Raw genomic sequence first — 7151 nt, 5'->3', positions numbered from 1 at the left:
GAGCCTAAACATTGTTAGTCAACAGAGGCAGGACAGTGCATAAACACTGGACTGGACTAATTTTTTTTTAGGAAAGGGGGTGCTGGAGATTGAATCCAGGGCCTTGTGTGTGCTAATCACATGCTTTATTACTGAGCAACACCCCCAGCCAGGGCTATATTTTAAACCAGTTGTTTAGTTCATGTTATTCCCCCTTCTAACTAAAAATTAAAGGCTTGGGAGGGAAGCCAGGACAGTTCAGAGCAAGCAAAGTTCCTTCTTCTGCACTTCCAAGTTGTGATGTAGCTACAATTTTGAAATTCCACCACACATTCTTTCTTTGGTTTCATTCAAAAAAAAAAAAAAAGCATTCTAAGCGCAAAATGTCATTGTTGACTGGCAGAACTTCCAGAGGAATGAATTCTTTGAGAGAGTCAGAGGAAAGGAGACACAGAGAAGAAAGGGAGATGGCTACAGCAAGGGGTTTTGTCCACTTCCTTCAAGGATTCCTTGGAACCTAGTAGGTGGAGCGTAGCAAATGAACATTTCAGCTTCTGTCTTATAGCAGACATTGAAAGGCATGATTCTGTTTAATTCTCTCTACGGCCTTTGATGTTGGGATTATCATCACTATTTCATAGATAAAGAAATTAATTCAAACAGAATAACTTCTCCATTCCCAAGCAGGAGATTCGACCGTGGCGGAGCTGGAGGACAGGGCCTGCGCTGGTAATGACAAGGTTCCAGGACGTAAGAGCTGAACCGTTCCGAAGCCCCGCCTATGGACCAGCCAATCGGAAAGGGCTGTCTTCAGTCCGGGTTGGGCCGGAGCAAGTTTCCGGTAGGATGGTGTAGGGTCAGCCTGAGGAGTGGGAGGGACAAGACAGCAGTTGCCTCTGAGCCCTGGGCTGCTGTGGTCTCTCTTTCACAACAGTCTGCTCTCACACTGTACACACAGTGATAGCGAACCTTTTGGTAACGAGTCCCCGAACTGCAACCGCAAACCCACTTATTTATCATGAAGGGCCTACACTGCAGTCAAACCTGAATTAAGCTAAAGTTTTAGTTTAGAAAAACTCACACCTTAACATCTTCTGTCTTAAAATAAGAACAAATCACACTGGTGCCACAGGTTCACCACCACCGCTCTAGAGTATACTTTCCTACTTTTACTTGGTTCCACTTTGCTCTGTAGAGCGTTTCTTTTCCTACCTGTAGAAATGTAAAAGCTCACTGTTGTTTGAGTTTGTTTTGTCCAATTCTTTGTTCAAGACAAGAAGAATCTAGAAATCATCTCTGGAAGGAGACTTCAGGACTCCTAAATAGGGTAACAGTCTAACACACCTATTAAGTGCAAAGCAGAAATAAGATTTACCATAGGCCAAACTGGTTACTGTGATTTCTCAATGTACTTCTTTTTGGGAAAGAAAAATTTTTGTACAGAAAATATTCCAGTGATATTTCTGCTGTCTAAATTACATAAGAAAGTTGTTTGTTTGTTTTTTTTTGTAATAGGAGGAATTGAATCCAGAGCCTTCCCACTGAGCTACATCCCCAGCAGTCCTCCTGCCTCAGCCTCTCAAGTAGCTGTGATTACAGGAGTGTACCACATGCAGCCTATGGTACATAGCAAGTTTAAAGCCAGTGATCCTGCCTCAAAAAAAAAAAAGAAGAAATATCTTGATTTTTTTCCTATGGTGACCAGATTTCAATTGCAAAATCAATTCTTCCTGTTGTTATCACACCGTGAAATTTACAGATATGGTGGCAATTACTGTATCTATGTTGAAATGAAGTAGTTATCTGTAGAAAGAAATCACAGGAAAGTAGGAGCTAGATTAGAAGATGGAAACTATGTAGGAAATAAAAATGAAATTCAAGAAAAAAGGGAAATTTTTAAAAAGGGAAATAACAACCCTGATTAGTACTTTAGCTGAAATAAGCATTTTTAATGTTGAAAGAATCCTTGAGCTTTGTGTAGTCAATTTTTTTTTTAAATCCAAATTGCATAAAAATAAGTCCCTTCTTGGGTTTCCAGTGATGTTACAAACCACAGGAGGCCCCACCATCTATTTAAATTATAGCCTTTTTCCTTGCCCTCTCTGGGTTGTTTGGTCAAAGACCATCATCTACATTAACATCTACCATGCCCTTCTGCTTTGATCTCTGGTTCCCTCTAAATTCAGCAGACATTCACCCTGCTGCAGAAGCAAAGTCATTGTCATTTCAAAGACTTGCATTCCACTTGTCCCAGAAATAAAAATCAGCAAGGGCCAACACCCAAGGGTCCAAAACAAATCTAGCTAAATCTAAAAGCAATGAAGGTGGAGGCATAAGATGGAAATACAACCCAAAAGACAAACGGTTCGCTTCTGATCATTGATCTTGCAAACGTAACTATGATTTTGAAATAGCACAAGGAAAAGAGAAATGATTAGGTGTCAGGAGCAAGTCACTCATCTGTAAAATGAGACAGTTGGATATGTTAATCTTCTAAGGTCCCTTCCAACCTGACAAATCTATGGTCATAAGCCTGAGGAAATTTTCCTGGCTTCACTGTGCAATGGAAAAGCGAAGTCCAGCTTCTATGGTCACCGTGGTAGTGTGGCTCAGAGCAAGTTATTTAACCTCATTAGCCTCTGATTCTTTATTCTCAGCAGTCAGAAAGGAACACATACTTCGTAGGAGTGTGGTATATAGACAGTTGAAAAATAGGCAAGTCAGACCTGGTAATATATTTTTTTAAGCTTTAACTTTTTAAAGGAATTTTATTTTTCAGTATTGGGAATTGAACCCAGGGCCTCTGCCTTGATCTATCTTCCCAGCCCCTTTTTACTTTTTATTTTTGAGGCAGGGTCTCACTGAGTTACCCAAGTTGGGTTCAGACTTGTGATCTTCCTGCCTTAGCCTCCCAGACCACCGGGATCACAGACATGCACCACCATGCCCAGTTTTTAAAGGAAAATTCATAAAGGGAGATGAAGGTGGGGGTCAGCATTGCAAACATGCCTGACAGGTAGCATACTATGCGCCTGTCGGGCTTTTCCATTTTGTTACTACACTGTACAACAGGGCACCTTTTAGAATGGTTGAGATATACTTGCTTATGTGTCCGTTACCACCAGAAGGTAGAAATTCAAGGGCTAGCATTATTTCATGCACATGTGTGTTAGCTTCTGCTGATAAGATCGGAGAGTCCGCCAAGAGGTCTCCCCTCACCTGTCCCATGATGCACTCCCGTAACTCCAGACACTGTGGAGACCAAAGCAGGGTGATCACAAATTTGAAGATAGCCTGTCTCAATATAAAATACAAAAAATGACTAGAGTTGTGGTTTAGTAGCAGAGCACCTCCCTAACAAGCACAAGGCTCTGGGTTGGAGGTAGGATAGAAGAAATAAAGATAGGTGCAAAAGATGAAGAAAATTGTTATTTTAAAAATGTATTCTTAAGAAAACTGCCACTTCAGGACACAATCAGTTACCCAAAATTACAATGCCCTTTTTTTCCCTTCCAGGAACCTCAGCTCCAAAATTCTCAATTCTCAAGGGTCTTAAAGATACAGTAAACCTGTACATTGGGTCTGTGCTTTCTACCTCCAGATGAAGCCTACAGCTCTTAGCTACTGTACATTCAAAAGTTCCACAGACTTCTGCCTTTAAGGAAGCAGCACTGTTAATTGGGCACTGTATCTCTAAACTTCAAACACATGCAAATGCTTTGGTTCTGACTTAGCCCACTAAGGGTAGCCTGACAGACAATGGGAACACACATCCTAGGTCACCTGTCTTGAGCACACCCTGCAAAACAGTGCATAGCCTCTCCTCTCTGCTGAACTCTCTCTCTCTCTTTCAGTCTGTATAGCTTTGATTTTGCCTAATAAATCTACTTATGCCTCTCACTGACTCATCCTAAAATGCTTGTCTGTAATCTATCTACTACCTACCCCATGGGTCAGGTGAGTTGTTCCCATCCTCTTTTTTGGCAGGACCTCCTCTGTCCCCAGTCCAGTGACAGGTTAAATCCTTAGTGACAGGAAAAAAAAAAAAAGGCAGAGAGAGAGATCTCCCCAACCTATAATCCTGAATCTGGAACCTGAGCTAGCCTGTTCTTCCACTCCGCCATGCCTGTCACACCCCAAGGACACCAGAAGGAAACTCCTCCCATGTGGGACTGAGTTAGTACCTGGGGTTGACTCCCAGGTAAGTAGCTCAGATCTGAGAACTCATTTGCTTGAATTTATATCAAGTGTCAAAATAGGAGCCCTAAGATCATATGTTACTACTATTATGTTGTATTTGGCCTATATACAATTTTGCTTTTTTAATTAGAGAGCGGGGCATATTTTTGAGACAAGATTTGATTAAATTGCCCAAGCTAGTTTCAAACTTGTAATCCTCCTACCTCAGTTTACCAAGCAGCTGATATTACAGGCACATGCGATCACACCTAGCAGTGGTACATATTTTGATCTTAGCAAAGCTAAAGAGAATTCCCATAACCCATAACTTGGCTCATTTCAGTAAAACTACTTTTATGCCTCCACACTGTTGCTTCGCAATACATAAAGGTTCACAGACTGAGTGCTCGCTGGTCCCTGCATTGGGTCCTACTTGTGGGAAAGGCTTGACGTGCTCACACGTATGCTTTTATATAAGTTCACCCCATTGAAGACCTCATGCTTTGTTAGCCTTTTCTGAGCCTTGACAGAGTCTCTTCATTCTCTCACAAGTTAAGTGAAAAGTGAGACTCTGCCCTGGACTGTTGATGATTCTTGGTGAGAGCCATGAATTGTGCACAGTGTTAACCTAGGAGGTAGCCACACCTCCTAGGGCTTCCCTGCCAGTTCAAGAATAAGGGAAACAAAGCCACACCCTCAATTTGTGCTCTACCTTTTGCTTACTAGATATAGATAGATAGATAGATAGATAATAAATAAATGGAATTGGGGAAAGAGGAACGACTCTTGTCAACTTTATTTGCTTAGCTTGGATTTTAAAGTCTCTGGAATAAGAATGAATGCTAAGGATTTCCTACAAGTTACAGAAAAATTCATGGAGTGAGATATAAGGAATGTAAATAGGCCATAACACCAAGAAGCTATAGTAATCCCTGATGTGTAAAACTTTTGTGCAGAATACAAAGTCCTCTTTTTCCTCTGGACAGATTTGAATGAAAGTAAGGCTGAAATACAAGCACTTTTAATAATAATAAAATGTCCCTATTACTTTGTTCCAAGCAGGAGTTTCTTGCCAACCGTTGCCAGCGCATTCTTAATTGATAATGAAATGCAAAGCCTAATGTAAACTCACTACACAGAAGTTGGACACCCGATTTCATTATGAGGCAGAATTCTGAAACCACAAGCAATATTGGGGACAGTGCCAGAACCTGGTCTCAACTTGACTACAGACAGCCTGCAAACTGCCTTCACCGGGGAACAAATCTTAACACTTGATCATAATATGGTTTTGTTAAAGTGAAATTCATCTCGTGTGCTTTTTTCCTTCACTGTCTATTTAAATCCTCTAAATTCCTTGTGTGTTTGTGGTATGAATGGTCAAAAATGATGTGGAAAGAATTGTTTCCTATAACAGACACTGGTCATTAGAGAATCATGATAATCACGTATGCCTCCTCCCTCTTAGGTGAGGTTTTGCTGTGTAACTCAGGCTGGCCTCAAACTCAAGATCTTCCTCTCTCCACCACCCACGTGCTGGTGCTACCGGCCAGCACATGTACGGCTTTCCAAAAGCCAACTATCATTTCTCTCTCTCTTCCTCCCTTCCTCACTCCCTCTTTCCACCATGTTCTGATAGAACAGAAGGCCATTTCCAGATACAGGTACTTTGATGTTCGACTCCCCAGGTTCCAGAACTGTGAGTCAATAAATGTCACCTATCCGAAGATCCAAAAGGCAGCTGGACATGGAGGCACATCCCTGTAATCTCAGCTACCTAGGAAGGCTGAGGCAGAAGAAATGCAAGTTGAGCAATTTAATGAGACCCTGTCTCAAAATGAAAGAAAACAAGTAGGGGATTTAGCTCAGTTGTTCTGCCACCTGCCTTGCAAGTGCAAGGACCCGAATTTGATCCCTGTACCAAATAAATAAATAAACAAACAAACAAACAAATAAATCCAGCATGTAACTCAGTGGAAGAATAACTCTGGGTTCAGTCACCAGTACTGCCAAACACAAAGAGAAAATTACTGTCCACTCCTTAAGTTAAAAATATTTTAGACTACAGAAGAAAAATAAAATGAGTGAAATCTGAAAAATACTTTAGGTTTTCAAACGATGTTGAACACTGCATTGAATTAATACATTTATTCTAAATTCTCACTTTAAGGAATAAATAGTAATTCATTCCATTTTTGAGAGGGCAAGCAAAAGACTGAGAAATTTTTGATTGTACAGTGGAAAATCTGATGTGTATGTAGGTGTGCAAAATCCTACTAATGTGCTAGTAGTTAGCTGTTCTGAATATTTAAGGTCATAAGGCACCAATTGTCTGTATATATTCTACTGTCTTCATTAGCTTTTGATGTAGGCTTCATGAGAATGCCCAACATAGGCCTTGTCTTAGCTACTTTTCTTGCTGAGACAAAATATCCAACACCCAAAGTTAGAGGAAAAAAGGTTCATTGTAGCTCAGTTTGTAGAGGCTTCTGTTCATAGTTGGCTGACTCCAAGGCAGGGTGGCATGGCAGAGGGGCATCACAGAGGAGGAGCAGCTCATGGCAGGCAGAAGCCAGCAAGCAGCGAAGTGATGAAGAAGAAAGTGACAAGCAACAATAAGAGCTCTCTTTCTGTCGGTCCCTTATATTCCATCTAGGCTTCCCCCACCTCTGGGGGTGTAGCACTCACACCCAGGGTGGAGCATCCTTAATCCACATGTGAGTCCATCCCAGCATTACATTTTTAATCCCAGTGTCACATACCCTAGATCCAGCCACCTCTGAAAAACCCCACCACATGAGACTCTGGGGCGACATCTAGGTACAAGCCATGACAGGCTTTAAAAAGAAATAAATGTAATAAAAGCCTGAATAAGTATAGAAAGGAAAAATCCTAGAAATCAAAGTCATCTCCCCATCTATAGTCCACAGATGCCTTGGTGCAGCTCTTGTCTCTACAGAACCCTTGAAGGACAGAACCCTTGAAGGTGCAGC

The 7151-nt window shown here is 41.4% G+C and overlaps 1 long non-coding RNA gene across 1 annotated transcript; it reads left to right on the top strand.

The window, feature by feature from the left end:
* The first annotated feature begins 418 nt into the window (after positions 1-418).
* Positions 419-5411, top strand: LOC104872759. Its single transcript, XR_783276.1, has 3 exons — positions 419-499; positions 667-820; positions 5221-5411. It is a non-coding gene; the product is annotated as an uncharacterized LOC104872759 (long non-coding RNA).
* Positions 5412-7151: the final 1740 nt, after the last annotated feature.

This window comes from Fukomys damarensis, unplaced genomic scaffold, assembly GCF_012274545.1.
Source record: "Fukomys damarensis isolate Sample0158 unplaced genomic scaffold, DMR_v1.0_HiC HiC_scaffold_33, whole genome shotgun sequence".
NCBI classification, from domain to species: Eukaryota; Metazoa; Chordata; class Mammalia; order Rodentia; family Bathyergidae; genus Fukomys; species Fukomys damarensis.
This window is presented reverse-complemented; position numbering and strand designations above follow the sequence as displayed.